The sequence below is a fragment of the Macaca nemestrina genome, chromosome 10 (assembly GCF_043159975.1).
Source record: "Macaca nemestrina isolate mMacNem1 chromosome 10, mMacNem.hap1, whole genome shotgun sequence".
In the NCBI taxonomy this organism is placed as follows: Eukaryota; Metazoa; Chordata; class Mammalia; order Primates; family Cercopithecidae; genus Macaca; species Macaca nemestrina.
The window spans coordinates 20,581,656-20,602,716 of NC_092134.1; the positions used below are offsets into that span (position 1 = coordinate 20,581,656).

Consider the following 21,061-nt stretch of genomic DNA (forward strand, 5'->3'; position numbering starts at 1 on the left):
CTTTCTTGCCTCCAGCCTCTCCACATGTACTCCACGCTTAAGCCACATGAACTCCCAGCATTTCCCCTGTACCCCTCTCTAAGCCTTTGCACATGCTATTCCCTTGTGCCGAAATATTTTGACCTTTTACCTACATATTCTTCAAGACTCAGCTCAAAAACTGTTCCCCTTGGGAACTGTTGGCTTGAGCTTCTCAGAACATGCCACCCACACTTCTTTCCCCATCCCACTCTCAACCATGGAGTAGGCCTTTGATCCAGACCCAGTCAATGAGTCAACCAGAGTCTGCCATCCTTCTGAACAACGTGAGCTTTTAGGAATAGACATGTGACCCAAGCTTAGCCGTTTTCTTTGGGATGTTCTAGTAAAACTAGCGAGGAAGACAACCCCTTTCTCTTGGTTTATATGATGGAAAGATGTGATTCTGTAGCTTTGAGGTGAGCATTTTTCATCATATGGTAAAAATGAGACAGTAGCAGGAGACAATGAGGCCAATGCGCTGGGGGTGTATTGGTCTGGACTCCTGGTTTTGAATGACAGAAACCCAATTCAAACCCATTTTAGCAAATAAATAAATAAATAAGAATTTATGGGGCCAGGCAGAGTGACTCATGCCTATCCCAGCACTTTGGTAGGCCAAGGCAGGAAAATCACTTGAGCCCAGGAGTTCAATATCAGCCAGAACAACATAGTGAGACCCCGTCTCTATAAAAAATAATAATAATAAGTAAATTATCTGGTCATGGTGGTGCGTGCCTATGGTCCCAGCTAAGGGGAGGCCAAAGTGGGAGGATTGCTTGAGTCCAGGAGTTCAAGACCAACCTGGGCAACATGGCAAAAACCCATCTCTACAAAATACATATATATAAATTAGTCAGGCATGGTAACACACACCTGTAGTACCAGCTACTCAGGAGACTGAGGTGAGAGGATCACTTGAGCCCAGAAGGTCAAGGCTGCAGTGAGCCAAGATTGCCCCACTGTCCTCCAACCTGGGCAACAAAGTGAGATCCTGTCCCTACCACTGAAACAAAGAATTTATGGGCTCACATTATTGGAGAATCTAAGGGTATATGTTTGACTCAGATCAGGCTTGGCTTAATCCAGAAGCTTAACTAATTCTTTCTCTCTCTCTCTCTCTCTCTCTCTCTTTCTCTCTCTCTCTCACACACACACACACACACACACACACACACACACACCCCAATCACTTAGCCATCCTCATCTCCGCTTGGCTTCACTCTACATGATAGGCACCACCAGCTCCATGCTCATATTCTTCTAGCTTAGAAACCCAGTGGAAAGGATACTTCTTCACCATAAATTTTTCAGTCCCAGAGAAGTCTCCTCTGATTGCCCCAGCCTGGTCATGCACCCACCCCTATAGCTAGGGGTTTGGGAAAAATGGGTCACCATGATTAACAGGACCATAAAGCAGGAGTTGGCCAACTATGACCCATGGGTCAACTGGCCTGCTACCTGTTTTTTTGTAAGCAAAGTTTTATTGGAATACAACCACACCCATTCAGTTGCATATTGTCTATGGCTGCTTTCCTGCTACAATGCTTTGGTACTGAACTCAGAGCTCAGCAGTTGAGAGAGAAACCATATAGCTTGCAAAACCTAAAATAATTACTATCTGGCCCCTTCTGAGAAATGCCTGCTGACCTCTGCCATAGACCATGGGAGAGGAATGAGCTCCCATTTTGCATATAGCAAAAGCCAGCACTGCCTCTCATTGTATGACCTTAGGCACGTCACAACCTCTCTGAGCTTTGGGTTCCTGATCTATAAAAGGAAATAACAATACTTTCCTCACAGGATGGATGGATTGATGGATGGATGGATGGATGGATGGATGGATGGATGGATACATAAAGATATCTCATGCTAAAATGTCTTTGTCCAGCATTGTGTTGGAGGAGTGATTAATCTGGAGTGAGTCAAATGGGAGACTCACCAGAGAAACACTCCCTTACAGCAGGTAAAGAGCTTCATACAGAGTCACTCACGCAGTAAGCACTCAATACATGGTAGACCAAACCAGAAAAGTTAATCAAAACCCAGAGAAAGCAAAGCTGCTCTGCTCAATGAGTGTAGAGTAAATAACTTTGCAGAGGTACAGAATGACTTTCAGCATTTTGTCCTCCCTCCTGCCTACTGAGATTCTGACGCAATTATGTCTCAGTCAGAAGAAAGCAATTTTGTCCCCATTGTATAGAGAGGAGGGGATGATCCCTGCTTTGATGTTCAAACACCTCAGGTGTACAGTTGCACCTCGGGTGCAGCTGCAGATGACCACCAACCCAAAATGCACTAGGTCCTTTTATTTAGGGGGTGGGTGGTGGCTGGGGGGAGTTTGTTCAATGCTACCACAGAAACAAAGTGTTTTCATTTTAAGCAGCGGAATTGCTTCCAAAATCACTTCCTTAATTCCTCACAGAAGGTAGCACATCCACTCGTAAGGGAACATTCTGAAGACTGAACAAGAGACAAAACTCTGAACCCCACAGCTGCTTCCTATCAACAGCCTCTTACTCTTTCTGAGGTTCAGTTGCCTCATCTGTAAAATGAGAGGACAACTGTTTCCTTCCAGGAAGATCCCTTCCATATGTATAGACCGAACAGTGTTTCTACTTGCTATTTTTGCCTTTTAAATAAAACACACTATTTCCTAAAACCTAAACAAGAATCCCAGGTGCACATTTACCAACCACTTTCCATGGGCCAGTTATCTGCTGGGTCCTCTACACACGTTTCCTCCACAGAATCTACACACCCGCCTAAGAAAGCAGGGGCTGTAGTTATCCCCCTTGTCAGATGGAAAAACTAAGGCTTAGGGAGTGGCTCTGGCTTGCTCAAGGCCATCTATCAAGTGAGTAGTAGATCCAAGATTTGAACTTAGGTCTGTCTGACTTTAAATCCCACAATTCTATTTTGCACTTGAGGAAACTGAGGCACCAAAAAGCTAAATGAGGCACCAAAGGTCTCATCCTGCTCCCAGTCACCATTCTGTATTCCACAGGAGTGGGTACAGCAGGAATCTGAGGCTCAGGGACCCGAGAGTGTATTTGGATGAAGCATTCCATATGTAATCACGTTGCCTCTTCACACGAACCCTCTGAGGTAGGCAGTATAATTATCTCTATTTTTCAGTTGAGGAAACTAAGCCTCTATGAGGCCAGAAGTGAGCCAGTGATGGAATGAAGGCAGACTCCTTTCCCTGTTCTAAAGATGGTACCAAGCCAACTGGTAGATGACCAGAGCTTGTCTATTCTCCCGGGGCTCCACTGCCCAGCTGTCAGATCCCACGAGAATCTATTCATCACCCTGTGCATAGATCAGTGTGGCCTAAGGGTTAATTAAGAGCAAGGGCTGGACCTAGACTTCCTAGATTTGAACCCCTCCTCCACTGCACACTAGCTGTTGGGCGTGTTGCTTAATCTTTCCTGGACCTCAGTTTTTCCATCTATAAAATAGGATTTAAAAAAATAGTTTTGGGATTTTTGTTTGTTTGTTTTGGAGACAGGGTCCCACTTTGTCACCCAGGCTGGAGTGCAATTGTGAAATCATAGCTCAGTATAGCCTCAAACTGCTGGCCTCAAGTGACCCTCCTGCCTCAGCCTCGCAAAGTGTTGGAATTACAGAGGTAAACCACCTCACCCAACCAAAAAGTAGTTTTTATAGCTCTTCCTTTTCGCTTCCCTTTGGTAGCCATTAGGTGGTACAGAGCAAGACAGGAGACGGGGAGAGGTCAGGAGTAGGATGAGAAGGGAATTGGTATGGGGAAGGGGGTGTGGCCAAGAAAGCAGACTGTTCATATATAGGAAGATTAATCAAATAAGCAACTAGAGTAAGAATAATGTGTGTCACTTTAGTCAATATTAGATAAGGGAGTTACAAATATAGAAAGGGAGAAAACTAGAATAAACCCTGTGGCATTGAATTAGAATTAGAGTTCTATGGTTTTCAATATATAGACTGGTGTAGATTGATATATATAGATGATTATGCATATCTATATATTTACTGATGTATATATCAATGCATAGATGCATAATATGCATATATTTGTTTATCAATGCATATAATATGCATATATTTGCATATGTGTGGGTGTTTATATATTCATATCCATATCTTCCCTACTTCTGTCTCTTAGAGGACCTGGGAAAAGCAATACCCCAATGTTGATGAGTACACCTCATGCCCAGATCCTAGCTTCTAAAAACCATTCACCACTAAAAAGAGACAGAGCTTTTTGGAGAAATGACTGATTGCAGGGCTGGAGCAAGGAAAATGCAAGATGAAACTGGAGTATCCTATACCAGAAAGCGAAGGGACACTCGAAGAATGATGCGGATGGATCAAAAAGACCTAGGAGTCAGTGTGAAAGAGCTCCTACTGGCCAAACCAGGGACAATGATAGTAATTAATTAGAACCCCATGAAATGAAATTGGCAACAATGAGTCCATACAGTGATCAACTGATAGATAGATAGACTGATTGACAGAAAGATAAAGTTAGATGAGGAATGGGATTTTCACATAGCCTCAAAGTATTTCCCACAAAATAGATACCAATTATAAAAAGGAAAAGGATAACTTTACTTGTAGAAACCTGGCAGACACTGCTTTAATCAAGTGATCAAATTGGATATCATCAGTAATGAGACAGATCAAAATCATGTGCCACCCAACAAGATGCAAGGAGAACCCAGCATCCCTTCTATAATACTCTTGCTAAAGATGCACAACCTGAATTTAATCATCAGAAAACATCAGATAAATCAAATCTGAGGGACGTTCAACAGAAAACTGGCCCATAATCTTCAAAAGTGTCAAGGTTAGGAAAGTCAAAGAAAGTCTGAGAAAGCATTTCACACTGAAGGAGATTAAAGATATATGACAAGTAAATGTGATGCCTGATCCTAGGTGAGATCCTTTCACTCCAAAGGACTTTCCTGGGGGCTAGATGGTCGTGATGTATTCTCGTTCATTTCTTGGTTAGGATGGTTGTAGTGTGGCTAAGCAGGAGAATATCTTTGTTTGTAGGACATAAACACTAAAATATTTCTAGGTGATGAGGAAGCAGGTAGCAATTTACTCCCAAGTGATTCAGTGGGAAAAAAAAAAAAAAAAACTTTGGTGCTGTACTCACAACTTTTCTGTAAATTTGTGATTGTTTAAAAAAATGGCTAAGTACATAACAAAGATAATCTATCTACTACATGAGATATGAGTGCTAAGCACAGTGCGTGGTGTAAAGTGAGTTCTCAATGTTAACTGTTAATATCAACATCTTTTCCCCCTTCCTCCAAGCCCACGTAGATGGACCATGAGGCACCGTCGGTCTGGAAGGTCAATTAATCAGGCAATCTGGGCACCAGTCCAACAGGAACCATTACCTATCAACAAACTGATCTTGTCCCAATAGATCAAACACTTAGCACCCATTCCTACAGATACAGCAAAACATTTGTTTTCATTAGAGCATTTTACAGACAAACAAGCCATATGATCCATCAGCAATCTGTTGGCTCAACCTGCAAAATATATCCAGTATCCAACACCTCTTATCACTTGCACAGCTGACACCCTGGAAGGAGACATTGTCTTCTCTCACCCGGATCATTGTAACTGCTTTCTAATGAGTTTCCCTGCCTTTGCCCTCAATGCCCTGCAGTCTACCCTCAACACAGCAGACAGAATGGTCCTGCTAAAAATAAAATAAGATGGCCAGGCACTGTGGCTCATGCCTGCAATCCCAACACTTCGGGAGGCCGAGGTGGGCAGGATCACTTGAGGTCAGGAGTTCGAGACCAGCCTGACCAACATGGTGAAACCCCGTCTCTACCAAAAGTACAAAAATTAGCCATGCATGGTGGTGCACACCTGTAGCTCCAACTACTTGGGAGACTGAGGCACAAGTATCGCTTGAACCAGAGAGGTGGAGGTTGCAGTGAGCTGAGATTGCACCACTACACTTCAGCCTGGATGACAGAGCAAGATTCCATCTCAAAATAAATAAATAAATAAATAAATAAATAAATAAATAAATAAATATAATTAAAAATACATAAATAAAATAAGATTTTAAAATCAGATCCCACTTCCTCTGTCAAAGTCTTCCAGAGATGCTGTACTTCATAGACTTGACAGTGGTCTACAAGGCTCTGTGCAGTCTGCCCCATATCTCACCAACCTCATCTCCTCCCACATTCCCTCTTGCTCACACTGCTCCATTTACACTGTTCCATGAGCACAGCAGAGAGGCACCCACCTCAGGGCCTTTGCACTGGCTGTTCCCTCTGCCTGGAATGCTCTTCCCCCCTTATCCACACAGTCAACTCCCTCCCTTCTTCAGGTCATTGCTCAAATGTTACCTTCCCAGTGAGGCTTCTTCTGATGCCCTATTTAAAATCACAACACCCATCATCTCAGCCCTCCCTACCCACTTCCCCATTTCATTTTTTCATGGCAATCTTCACTTTCTAAAGCCTCTGTAGTATTTATTTACTCATTTTGTTTGTTTTTTGGACTGTTCATAATTATCATAATACAATCACATACCACATAATGTTTAGGTCAATCATGGACCACATAAACCTACAATAGTGATCCCATAAGGTTATAACAGAGTTGGAAAATTCCTATCACCTAATGACGTCATAGCCATCATAAGATCATAGCATAACGCATTACTCATTTGCTTGTGGTGACGTTGGTATAATCAAATTTATTATGCCATCAGTTGTATGAAAGTATAGCATATGCAATTATGTTCAGTATATAATACTTGATAATAATAATAAATGTCTATGTCACTGATTTATATATTTACTATACTTTATCATTATTTTAAAGTGTGTTCCTTCTACTTATAAAAAGAAAAGTTTGTGCATCTGACAAAGGACTAATATCCAGAATCTACAAGGAACTCAACAAGAAAAAAACAAATAACCCCATTAAAAAGTAGGCAAAGAACATAAACATTTCTCAAAAGAAGACATACAAGTGGCCAACAATCATATGAAAAAATGCTCAACATCACCAATCATCAGAGAAATGCAAATTAAAACTACAATGAGATCCCATCTTACACCATTCAGAATGGCTATTATTAAAAAGTCAATAGGTGTTGGCAAGGATGCAGAGAAAAGGGAACGCTACTGGTAGGAATGTAAATTAGTACAACCTTTATGGAAACAGTATGGAGATTTATCAAAGAACTAAAAATAAGCTACCATTCAACCCGGAAATTCCACTACTGGATATATATCCCCCAAAAAATAAATTATTGTATAAAAAAAGACACATTCACTCATATGTATATCACACCACCATTCACAATAGCAAAGTCAAGGAATCAACCTAAGTGTCCATCAATGGATAATTAGATAAAGAAATTGTGGCTATATATATACACCACAGAATACTACATAGCTATTAAAAAGTATGAAATTGTGTCTTTTGCAGCAACATGGGTGGAATTGGAGTCCGTTATCCTGTGGGAAATAACTCAGAAACAGAAAATCAAATATCGCATATTCTCACCAATAAGTGGGAGCTAAACGATGGATACACGTGGACATAGAAAGTGGAATAATAGACACTGGGGACTCCAAAAGGGGGAAGAGTGGGAGGGGATTGGGTGTTGAAAAATTACCTATTGGGTACAATGTTCACTATTCGGGTTGTGGATACAATGGAGGGCCAAACCTCACCATTACACAATATATCCATCAGTGCAACTGAGGAAGACACTGAGAAGATACTGATAAATTCTGGAAGAATTACCACATCTACAACTACATCAAGAACCTTGCTTAGGCTTGGGGCGATGTCACCAAGGAGTATATAAATGGCATCTGCAAGAAGATACTCAAGAGATTTATCCATGACGTCAAAGGATTTGCCAAGGTTGAAGAGGTTGCAAAAATCAACACAGCTGTGGTTGAGATGGCAAACAACTTTGCACATGTGCCCCTTGAATCCATAATAATGAAAGAAAGTTTGCTGTAAAGCAGGATGCCATGTTAGGCCAGAAGCAGCCTCATACATCTGTGTTTACCAAGACTCGTGGCTGCATCGTTTTCTCTTACGCTCTTGTTCTGTCATCATGGTCCCTAAGTGCACAAAATCGACAGCTATTGTTGCCGGTAAGAGGCCGTGTAGAGTGACTGACCTGGAAATGAAAAAATGAAATTGAAAGTGATGGTCGTTGCTCACTAGGCAAGCATGTCCCATTCCTACAGCTATGATCTTGAACAAGAACAGAGTGACTGGAGTTGTTTAAGGATCTACTTCATTGAAGGCAACAAGACTAACAAAAATGGGGCCGGGCATGGCGTCTCACACCTGTAATCCCAGCAATTTGGGAGGCCGAGGCTGGTGGATCGCCTGAGGTCAGGAGTTCAAGAACAGCCTGGCCAACATGGCGAAACCGCGTCTCTACTAAAAATACAAAAAAATTAGCCAAGCATGGTGGTGCGTGCCTGTGGTCCCAGCTAGTCGGGAGGCTGAGGCACCAGAATCGCTGGGACCTGGGAGGCAGAGGTTGCAGTAAGCTGAGATCGCGCCACTCCACTCCAGCCTGGGTGACAGAGCAAGACTCTGTCTCAAAAAAAAAAAAAAAGAAAAAAGAAAGACCAACAAAAATTTGAGATGGCCCCAAATCAGACATGAAGAAACTTCTATTGACCTGGATTGAAGACCAGACATACAAGGGGGTCCCTCTCAGCGCCAGGATGATCACGGCTTAAGCAAAAAGTTGGCTTTGCAATGCTGAAAGAAAAGGCTGGACCCGACTATGATGTTGAGTTTACTGCTAGCGCTGGGTGGTTTAAACAATTCAAGAATCGTTATTCATTACATAATGAAAATGTGAGTGGTGCATCTACGAGTGCTGATGTGAAGGCAGCTGAAGAATTTTTGGAAACTCTAGATAAGCTGATTGTAGAGGAAAATGACTTACCAGAGCAAATCTTCCCTATTCTGGAAACAGATGCCTGAAAGGACTTTCATCCATGGAGGCCAAGCCAATGCCAGGTTTCAAGGCTTTTAAGGACAGGATAACCATCTTGTTCTGAGACAATGTTGCAGGCTACCAAATGAAACCCTCTGTGGTCTGGCCTTCAAGCCGTGACCTTCAAGCATATCAATAAGCACACATGCCAGAGGAGTAGAGGAGGAAAAAGAAGTCATGGATGACCCATTCCTCTTCCCAGATGCCCTCCTGAATTGCTCTGCCAGCAAAATGGGGAAACACTGATAGAGGAGAAGAACATGCCTTTCACGATTTTGCTTAGTGTTGATAATGCTCCCACCCATACTCCTTTTATTGGTGATCTTCATCCCAATATCAAAGTGGTGTTTCTACCTTTGAACACCACCACCTTGAACTAACCAATGGATCAAGGAGTTATACAGCAGCTTGTGAGGCCTACTATCTGAGGAGGACCTTTGCCCAGCCTACCGCTGCAACTGAGGAAGACACTGATGAATTCTGAAAGAATTGCAATGTCTATAACTACATCAAGAACCTTGCTGAGGCTTGGGGTGGTGTCACCAAGGGGTATACAAATGGAATCTGCAAGAAGATACTCAAGGGATTTGTCCGTGATTTCAAAGGATTTGCCAAGAATGAGGAGGTTGCAAAAAATCAACAAAGCTGTGATTGAGATGGCAGACAACTTTAACCCAGGTGTGGATGAAGATGACACTGAGGAGCTCCTAGAGGTGGTTCCTGAGGAATTAACTAATGAGAAGTTGGAACTGGAGCAGAAATGCATAGTGAAAAAAAGGCAAGAGAAAAGAAAACTGCAGAAGAAGGAAAAGAAGAATCCCCAAGAAAAATTCACAAGGACGGGTTTAGTAGATGTTTCTGCAGACCTCAAAAAGCTCCTTAAAGAGTTTGAAAACAATATGGACCTCAACACTGAAAGGCTTTCATCAATAGAGGGGAATGTTCATGGTGTATTATCTGCTTACAAGCACATCTATGTGCTTGTAAGGAAACAAACCAAAAAGGAAACAAACCAAGCAAACCCCTATGGACATGTTTCTGAAAAGAGTGACGTCTCTTCGAGAGCCTCAGCCATGTCCTTCAGGAGGGACTCCAGAAGAAAGGACTGTTATCATAGGAGATGACAGTTCCGTGCAAGTTCTTGCCCCTGAAGACCTTCCAGTGGAAAAGCTGTGAAGTGGAAGGTAACGATACTAATACAGCTAATATAGTGTGTGTGTGTTTAACAATGTCTGTGTGTGTAGGCCTAGGCTAATGTATGTGCTTGTGTTTTCATTTTTAACAAAAAAAAAGTTTAAAAAGTAAAAATAAAATAAAAAGTTCTTAAAGTAAAAAAAGCTTATAGAATAAGGATATAAGGAAAGAAAACATTTTGTACAGTTACACAATGTGTTTGTGATTTAACAATGTCTTTGTGTTTTCACAAGCGTCAAAATTTTGAAAGATTGAAGATAACTGTTGGGTACTAGGCTTAATACCTAATACAACAAACCCCCATGACACAAGTTTGCCTAGATAGCAAACTTTCACACGTACCTCCAAACCTAAAATAAAAGGTTTTTTTAAGTCTATAAAGTTAAAAGGTTATAGTAAGGTAATTTACTTTTGAAGAAAGAAATTTGTAAATCAATTAAGTGTAGCCTAAGCAGACGGTGTTCACAAAGTCCGCAGTGGTGCACGGTGATGTCCTAGGTCTTTGCCTTCACTCACCACTCACTCACTGACTCACCCCTCACCCACAACACCCTCCGGTCCTGCAAGCTCCATTCCTGGTAAGCTCTCTACACAGGTGTACAATTATATTTATCTTTCTTTTTTTTTTTTTTAAAACGGAGTCTCGCTGTGTCGCCCAGGCTGGAGTGCAGTGGCATGATCTCAGCTCACTGCAACCTCCGCCTCCAGGATTCAAGCAATTCTCATGCCTCAGCCTCTCGAGTAGCTGGGAATACGGCTAATTTTTGTGTTTTTAGTAGAGATGGGGTTTCACCATTGACCAGGCTGGTCTCGAACTCCTGACCTCAAGTGATCTGCCTGCCTCGGCCTCCCAAAGTGCTGGGATTACAGGCCTAAGCCACCTCCCTCAGCCTGTATTGATCTTTTATACTGTATTTTTATTGTACCTTTTCTGTTTAGATATGTTTAGATACACAAATACTTACAATTGTGTTATAGTGGCCTACAGTAGGCAGTACGGTAACACGCTGAACAGATTTGCAGCCTAGGAGCAATAGGCTACGTTATACAGCCTAGTGGTACAATAGGCTATACCATCTAGGTTGGTGTAAGTATACTCTATGACGGTTGAATGAGAACGAAATCACCTAAGGATGCATTTCTCAGAGCACCTCCCCATCATTAAGCCACGCATGACTGTTTTGCTCTTTGAGGGCAGAGGTTTTGGCTGCTTATTTTCACCAAAACATTCCAGCATCTAAACTGTGCCTGAAACATGACAAAAGCAATCAGGGAATATTGTTGAAAATGAATGAATGAGTCATTAAATGAATGAATGAGTTTTTGCATGGGGGAGAGGAAAGAAAGGAGGAGGAGAATAAACTGCAGGAACCACACCAGGTGGTGACACTCTCCAAGATCAAAGTCTCCGTTCTCTCCTGGGTCACTCAACAGCCACCAGTCCAGTCCCCATCCACTCTGGTCCCATGGTTATTAACACAAATGGAGGGAGTGACAGGTTTGGAGTTTTGTTGTTTTTGAGAAACAGGGTCTTTCTCTGTCACCCAGGCTGGAGTATAGTGGCACGATCATGACAACCTCAAGTTTCCGGGCACAAGCAATCCTCCCACCTCAGCCTCCCAAATAACTGGGACTATAGGTAAACGCCATCACACCCAGCTAATATTTTTATGTTTTTGTACGGACAGAGTCTCACTATGTTGCCCAGGTTGGTCTCGAATTCCTGGCCTCAAGTGATCCTCCCACCTTAGCCTCTCAAAGTACTGGGATTACAGGTGTGAGCCACCACACCCTGGCTCTAGATTTTTTTAAATTAAGGTCTCCACTTGGCAGCTCCTCAAAAACAATTCCCACATGATCTAGTAATTCCACTCCTAGGTATGTACTCAGAAAACTTGAAAGCAGAGACTCAAATGGATATTTGTACATAAATGTTCATAGTACTATTCACAATAACCAAAATGGGGAAACAACCCCAATTCTTCCACCAGATGAATAAATGGATAAACAAAATGTGGCCTAGCCATACAATGAAATATTATTCAGCCTTGAAAAAGGAGTGAAATGCTGAAACATGCTAAAAAACATGGAACCTGTAAAACATTATGCTATGTAAAAGAAGCCAAACACAAAAGGACAAACATTGTATGATTCCACTTACATGAGATATGTAGAATAGGCAATTTCAGAGAAGCAGAAAATAGAAACATGTTTGCCAGGGGCTAGGGAGAAGAGAATTGGGATGGGAATTATTGCTTAACAGGTACAGAGTTTCTGTTTGGAATGATGAAAAGGTTCTGGAAATGGACAGTAGTAATGGTTGAACAACATTGTGAATGTCCTTAATGCTACTCAATTGTATACTTTAAAATGGTGAAAATGGTAAGTTTTATGTTCTTTACGTTTAGCACAATTAAAAAAATGAAAGTTCATGTATTCCATGGCATTTGAAGTCTCCTGTAGCAAGAGTGAGACAGATCTATAGAACTCACAAGCAAACATACCAAGATATAATTAAGTTTTTAAAACGTTGAATGGTTTCCGTTTGGTTGTAGGCGGGGGGGTTGGTTTTTGTTTGGGATTTTTGTATTTGTTTGTTTGTTTTGTTTGTTTGTTTGTTTGTTTTTTGGGAGTTCTTTTGGTAACGAGGTCTCACTCTGTTGCCCAGGCTGGGGTGCAATGGTGCAATCTCTGCTCACTACAGCCTCCACCTCCACCGGGGCTCAAGCCATCCTCCTGCATCAGCCTCCCGAGTAGCAGGGACTACAAGTACGCACCACCACACCTGGATAATTTTTGTTTTATTTTGTTTTTGTAGAGACAGGGTTTCACCATGTTTCCCAGGCTGGTCTGGAACTCCTGAGCTCAAGCAATCCACCCGTCTCAGCCTCCCAAAGTGCTTGGATTACAGGCATGAGCCACCACACCAGCCTTGAATGGTATTAATAATACGAACACAGTTGTATTAAAAATTAAATGTTGCCAGGAGTGATGGCTCATGTCTGTAATCCCAGCACTTTGGGAAGCCAAGGTGGGAGGATCACTTGCGGTCAGGAGTTCCAGACCAGCCTAGGCCACACAGTGAGACACCTGTCTCTACAAAAACATTAAAAAATTATCCAGATGTAATGTCACTCGCCTGTGGTCCCAGCTACTCAGGAGGCTAAGATGGAAGGATCACTTGAGCCCAGGAGGCGGAGGTTGCTGTGAGCTACAATCTGCCACTGCACTCCAGCCTGGGTAACAGAGCGAGACCCTATCTCAAAAAAAAAAAAAAAGTAAATGTGCATACATATCTATTAATTCATTCAATAAATATTTATTGTCTTCATGTGTCAGACACTATTCTAGGAGCTAGGATTCAGCACTGGGGAAAAAAGTCAAAACTTTCTGCTTCATGGAGCTGGCATAAGTTACATTTTGTTAAAAACAAACAAACAAACAAAAAACCACAAGAATAAAAAAGGATATATAAAAGGGGATGAGAAAGCTTCCACTTTTGGACCCCAAATCATCCCTCATTGTGCAAGAATTTCTTCTTGGCTTTTTCTTACCCAATCTGATAAGGAAGCCTTAGTTCAAGGAAGAGAGGAAGATTTGTAGAAAATTCTAAAATTGGATTAAGGGAGCTTAGCAATGATCAAGCCAATATTCTCAGTGCAGCAGAGAGGTTAGAAATTCTGGCCCTGACATCAGGGAGGCCCGGACTCAAGTCCCACCTCCTCCATAAGTGGCTATGTGACCTTCATTGAGCCATTTCACACATCTACACCTCAATGTCCACACCTGCAGAATGGGGATAAAATTAGAGATGAGATAATGTAGAATGCAATTGCCCTGGCTGCTGGGACTGAACTGGAAATGTCAGCTTTCCCAGACTTCATTCATTCATTTGTTCTACATCCAGGAACTGAGGGGATGTGGATCTGCATTTGCTGCTTAATATATGATGATAACAATGGTGCTAAAAGCTGGATCTACATTGACTGTCTGTAACTTCCCAAAATTCACATGTTGAAGTCCCAACCCTAGGACCTCAGAATGCAACTGTGTTTGGAGATAAGGTCTTTAAATGGTTAAGTCAAAATGAGGCCAAAAGGGTGGGACCCTTATAAGAAGAAGAAGAGACACTAGGGATGTGTGCACACGTAGCAAAGCCGCAAAGCCATGTGAGAGCATGGTAAGAAGGCGGCTGTCTGCAAGCCAGGGAGAGAGGCCTCAGGAGAAACCAACCCTGCTGACGCCGTAATCTTGGACTTTCAGCTTCCAGAACTGTGAAAAATAAATTGCCATTGTTTAAGCCACCCAGCCTGTGGCATTTTGTTATGGCAGCCCTAACAGGCTAATACAAATGGTGAATAAAACAAAATGAGGTGTCTGCCTTCATGGAGTTTATAGTCTAATGCAGTATTCCTCAAAGTATGAGCATACAATTACTATAAGAACTTACATCTGTGAATGCACATATTGCTTAGGACTAGGCCTGATATATAACAAATGATAAGAATACACAAGTCCTGCAATCTTTAATACAGATGGGGAAACTGAGGCCCAAAGAGACGGTGGGACTTACCTCAGAGCTCAGTCCTGGCTAGTAGCTCCATCTTTGACCCAACTGATGACCTATGGAAAAAAATTTCATTCTTACTGCCTCTATCACCTTAGTCCAGTAGTACCAACAGTCATAAATTCTCACTAAAGCATTGCATAGAGAGTTATTTTAAATAATTCAAAATAAAAATGTGCCAGGGCACAAAATAGAAAATCTCATTACTCTCCAAGATGAATGGACATGAACTTTTCCAACTCTGAAAGGGAATAAAATGGAATGTAGCACTATCTGAAGTCTACCAAGAGATCTGGTGTATTCTACATCAAAGAACCACAAAAATAAATACTATTGGTTTTAAATTTGTGTAAAGGGGCCTGGCGTGGTGGCCCACGCCTGTAATCTCAGCACTTTGCAAGGCCGAGGTGGGCCTTGAGGCCAGGAGTTTGAGACCAATCTGGCCAACATGATGAAACCCCATCTCTACTAAAAACACAAAAATTAGCCGGGTGCAGTGGCACATGCCTGTAATCCGAACTACTCGGAAGGCTGAGGCACGAGAATTGTTTGAACCTGGGAGGTGGAGGTTGCAGTGAGTCGAGATTGCACCACTGCACTCCAGCCTGGGCGACAGAGTGAGACTCTGTCTCAAAATAAATAAATAAATAAATTCATGTAAAGGAAAAACCAACCACCAAGAATTTTAAATCAGTAATTTTTTGTTTGTTTGTTTGTTTTGTTTTTTGAGACAATGTCTTGCTCTGTCACCCAGGCTAGAGTACAGTAGCATAATCACAGCTCACTGCAGCCTCAAACTCCCAGGCTCAGGTGATCTTCCCACCTCAGCCTTTTGAGTAGCTGGGATTACAGACATGTGCCACAACACCCAGCTATTTTTTTTTTTTTTTTTTTTTTTTTTTTTTTTTGTAGAGATGGGGTTTCACTATGTTGCCTAGGCTGGTCTCAAACTCCTGGGCTCAGCGATCCTCCCACCTCAGCCTCCCAAAGTGCTGGGATTCCCGGAGAGTGAGCCACCACACCTGGCCTAATCAGTAATTTTATCTCTGAGAATGTCACCTACAGAAACAACCCTAAGTCGAAGGAAAACAAAAGCATTTTGCACAGTATGTATACTGAGAAAAATGAAAAGCAACCTAAATGCCTGTTAACTGGGAAATAAGTACATTCCACTCAGTGGAACATTATTCAACCATAACAAATTATGTATGACACCTTTACGGGAAATATTTATGTTATCAGGTCAAGTAAAAAAATGGAATATAGAATTGTATATAGTATATGTAGTAATCACAGTTGTGATAAATTAAAAACTAAGCATATAAAAATACCAGTGGGAAATACACTAAAACATTAACAGTGATTGTCTCCATCTGTCTCCTCAACTGTATTTTCCAGATGATCTACAATGATTATAGACATATTCCTTTCAACATAGAAGAAAACCAAATTGATTTTTAAAATATATTTTATAATGTCAGGAAAAAACAGAGTCTGAATTGCCTCCTCAAAAAAAGTCTTATATTCTAAGACTAATAGCAAGAATAATAACAGGAATGATAACAACTAACATGTATCAAGCATTTACTACATGCCAGGCACTTTTCAAAGCATTTGACTTTGATTCACTCACTTAAGCTTTTTCCCATTCATTCTGTTGCGGCTGCACCCACCACCCTCCTTGTTATTCCTCAAACTGTTCGCTGCCTCAGGGCCTTTGCACCTACAGTTCCCTCTGCCTGGAAGAGCTTTTCCCTCCTCTTCCCTCCTTTGTATATCCATATGACTCACTTTCTCCACATCTTTGCTCAAAGGAAACATCCCTAGAGAGGCCATTCCTGACCGTCAAACCTAAAGCAACACACACACACACACACACACACACACACACACACCCTCTCTAGCCCCACTACCCTGGTTTATTTTTCTTCATGGCTTATTCTGTTGATCGCAGCATGAAATTTACTCATTTATTGCCTATTACCCCCATTAGAACATCTCTCTGTTTTATTCACTGCTGTCTCCAGCACCAAGAATAACACACCTATCACACAGTAGATATTCAATAAAAGATAACTAAATATACCCCTAAATATAACCATCCTAGGAAGTAGTTACCTTTATTCTCCCATTGTACAGATTATAAAACTGAGGCATAGAGAGACTAGATCAGGGTCACATGGCCAGTAAGTAGCAGAGCAAGGGTTCAAATGTACAGTCTGGCTCCAGAACTCAAATTCTTAGCCAACAAATGGCTTGAGGTGGGGTTGTAATCGTCATGATATTGATAAAGATGGGACAGATTTTTTGAAAGATATCTCCAAAAAAGACAGGCCAAGGGAAATATCACTTTGGTCCATTAAGCATAAAATGTGGGTCTTCAATCCAGAAAAGAAAAACTGGTTTGTGCAAGTGTAATACAGCTCGCCTCCTTTGATTCTTAGCTGTTCTGTGCTCTGGAAAAATAAACCTAAGCTAATCTGTGGCTAAATTCACACTTCAGAGTACCCCCATTGCCTTTAAGATTAACGCAGTCCAAAAACTGTGGGATGCATACCCTCCAGTGTTAGCGAAAGAGACCATGCAGTTAGGACCAGCCCATTTACAAGGTCATCTCCACATCGGTCATCAAACCAACCCTGTAAGTTGGGGACTCTCACCAGGCATCAGCAACACGAGGACAGGGACTGTGTGTCTTATTCACTGTTGAGTCCCAAGCCCCTCAAGTGTCATCTGGCAAACAATCAGCAAACAGTGAGTATTGAAAAGTGGAATTAACATTAGGGATGGAAAAATGGAGGCTCAGAGAGGGGACACCACTTTTCCAAAGTCACACAGCTAGTAGACAGGAAACTGTCCAACCTCACTGTGCACATAATCATTTTGAGACTGAGAAAAGGGAGGCTCCCCAAACCTGTTTGGTGATGTACTGGTCATGAGAGGTGGCTGGGAGAAGTGTGAGCGGCTGAAAGCCTCCAACTACTGTACTTTTCAGGGTCCCTGATGACCCACAGCCTGTGATATGTGAGTGGACGTTTGCCAGGGTCTTTAGAGAAAGGTATTTTTGCTCTTAAAAAGAGGCACACAAACGAAAATGGAGCCTCTTCCATGGATGGACATTATATTACATCTGAAAATAACATCTAGAACGGAGAGAGCTATCTTATCACCATTAGGGCTACTTACTGACATTAAGATGACAAAGGAGAAATATAAGGAGAACGTTGGTCTTGGTGAAGTTGTCAAAGCACTGAATTAATCCTGGAGTCACTGTTACATACGATAATAACTTTTTCTTTCTCGTTTAAGCCAATTGAATCAGGATACTTTTTCTTTTGGTCACATCAAAAGCATCCTGGTGCATACAAATAGCTACCATTTAATGAACATTTACTATGTGCCCATAGCACATGGCACCTGCAACTCTGCCACCAGACTAAATGGTGTACGTTTCTTCTCAGATTTAATCCAGTGCAATCTATGAGGCAGATACTGTTATTAACCTCATTTTACAGATGAGAAAACTGAAGCTCAAAACAATATGAAAATCAACCAGAGTCCCATAGCTAGTGGCAGAGCTGGGATTTTAACGTGGGATGGTACCCTTGTGGCTTACCACTCTTCTATAAAACCGCCTCCTATGGCTGTCTACCGGCTGTCCGCTCCCATCTCTGCCCCCATTCAAAACGCCACTCACATTGACAAATTGATTCAGAGAGCAGCTGCTGCACCCACGAACTTATGAATCAGATCTACTAGAAGCGATTGCAATCTTTGAACAATTCTGTGAAGATACTTAAGAGACATCCTATGAAATCCAAAGCAGATGTGATTTACCACCAAGGATGGAAATTCAAGCTCCAGATGGAGTAGAAAGATGAAATTGGCAAAGGAGAGCTCACTTTGCTTTGAAACACCCTACACCTGCCTCTCTAAAAGCAAGATCCTAATTTAGTTCAAGCACTGCTTGCAGAATTTTTTTTCTTGTGATAATCTTAAAACACAGTGGTAAGTGCTCTGCTCCAGTGGTTCAAGCACACATTTCAGAGAACAACAAATTTTCCTGGCAATAAACTGAGAAGATACATAACGTGCCTGGATGATTTATACCCCAGAGAATCAGAAAAAAGCCACATAGATAAGGACACAACCAAAGAAACCGGCAGACATTTAACGAGACCAAGTGTGCTAACTCCAAACAAAGCAAAAACTCATACATAATGATGTTGGACAACATGACCCTTTGTTGTAGGGGGAAAAATCCAGGGTGGTATACGGTGTGATATTAAAATCAATGTTGCCTTGTGGTTTGGTCTAGTAACTATCATTTCAAACTCTGGATCTCATTCATAAAGTTTATTTATTTACACAACTTTCACCGTATCTGTTTGACTATCAGTCAGAACTCTCCAGCTTATAGCTGAACAATACTCAACTTTTAAAGTTTAAAAAAATCAAACGAAAATTTATTGTCCTTGACATAATGCTTGGGAGTCTTTTGCTTCAGGTACAGCTGCATCCAGGCACTCAAATGATGTGATCAAAGCTTGGTCTCTCCCCAGGGCATGACTCTGCTTTTCTCTGTGTTGACTTTATTTTCAGTTTCCTTCCATGTAATGAGCTGCAGCCATTCAGGATAACACTGTGCTTTTATTATATAGCTATGTACTGTACTGGAAAGCGAGTTTCTTCCCCACGCAGGTGAGTTTCTTGTGGATATTGACCTCATCTACATGGCAGCTAAAGATGAGGATGAGTAAGGACTGAGCAAAGCTGTTAAAGATGGTTATTTGAGGATCTTTGGTGGAGTTCAAGAGATCAAAAGAATGAGCTAACATATGAAAGTACCTGGCATATAGTAGGTGCTCAATAAACGTTTCTCACTGTAGCAGAGATGGAGGGTGTTGCACCATATCTTCTATGTACTCATCAAATGGCATGCATCTGTGACTGCCTGCCCCAGGTGGGGTTTTTTGGCCCATTTGCAGGGTAGATCAGAAGTGACAGGGCATTCATGCCATCAGGAGCAACCCAGTCCACAAGAGGTGAGTGCTGAAGGACAAACTCCCCTCAGGTAGGTTAACTCTGTAGCTTGTGTTCTGCACCCTCTCCCAGCGTTCCCCAGCAGGACTGAACTCCAATCACCCACAGTGCAAACAGGCTCAATCTGAACAATATCCTGCATTTTATTTATAGATTTAGAAGTTACGCATGCAGTTTTGCTACATGGATATATTTCCTAGTGAAGTCTGGGCTTGTAGCGCAACCATCATCCGAATAGTGTACATTGTACCATTAGATAATCTCTCATACTTCAGCTCCCTTGCACACTCCCACCCTTCCAAGTCTCCAGTGTTTATTATTCCACTCTCTACGCCCACGAGTGCACATTATTTAGCTCCCACTTAAAAGTGAGAACATGCAGTATTTGACTTTCTATTTCTGAGTGATTTCACTTAAGATAATGGCCTCCAGTTCCGTCCACATTGCTGCAAAAGGCATGCTTTCATTCTTTGCATGACTGAGTAGTATTCCATGGTATATATACCACGTTTTCTTTATCCATTCATCTGTTGATAGACACTTAGCTTTTGTGAATAGTGCTGTGATAAACATACAAGTGCAGGTATCTTTTTTCTTTAATGATTTCTTTTCCTTTGGGTTGAAACCCAGTAGTGGGATTGCTGGATCAAATGGTAGTTCTATTTTTTGCAGAACAAAATCTGTTGACTCTCTTCCCCTCCCTGTCTCACCTCCCAACTCCCTGACCTGTGTTTTCTGAGATCACCTGCCAAATAAACCATTTGTACCCAAATTCTTGTCACAGAATGTGCTTCTGGGAAAACCCAGGCTAACACGAACATGAAGACAAACAGCCTAGAGTCATAGAATTTTACACTGAGATGAAAGTGAGGCTGGATTTTAAGCCCGGTGTAGCAGAAACTATGTCTTCTCTTTATTTCTCCACTGCCAGAGCAGGGGTGGGCACACAGAAATGTTGGCTAAATGAATGAACAAAATACTTTAAATTATACTGAAATACAACACAAACACACACATGCTTAACTCTAGCTTAGCATTTACCTAATCTGGATTTGACTTCTGCATCAGCAGCTGGGAGTTACTGGTTAGGAAATAAGGATAATAGGATTCAGGGAGGGATGGAAGTAATGAATTGGGAAACAAGACACATGAGTCGTGGTTCTATCCTTGCTACCCACTGGCTGTGGGACCTCAGGTGGGTGATCCAAGCTTCCAGACGTCTTCATCCT

General features: G+C 41.8%; 1 protein-coding gene across 4 annotated transcripts in view; it reads right to left on the reverse strand.

Moving 5' to 3' along the window:
* LOC105493384 (rabphilin 3A) overlaps positions 1 to 21,061 on the reverse strand; it is a 334,145-nt gene that overhangs the window by 251,046 nt on the left and 62,038 nt on the right. For 2 of the 4 annotated variants that reach the window (XM_071071033.1, XM_071071030.1), the window contains exon 2: positions 14,796 to 14,845. The exons of the other annotated variants lie outside the window; for them this stretch is intronic. The gene's annotated coding sequence lies outside the window, so the exon portion shown is untranslated. The remainder of the gene's footprint in view (positions 1 to 14,795; positions 14,846 to 21,061) is intronic. 4 annotated transcript variants of the gene reach the window in all.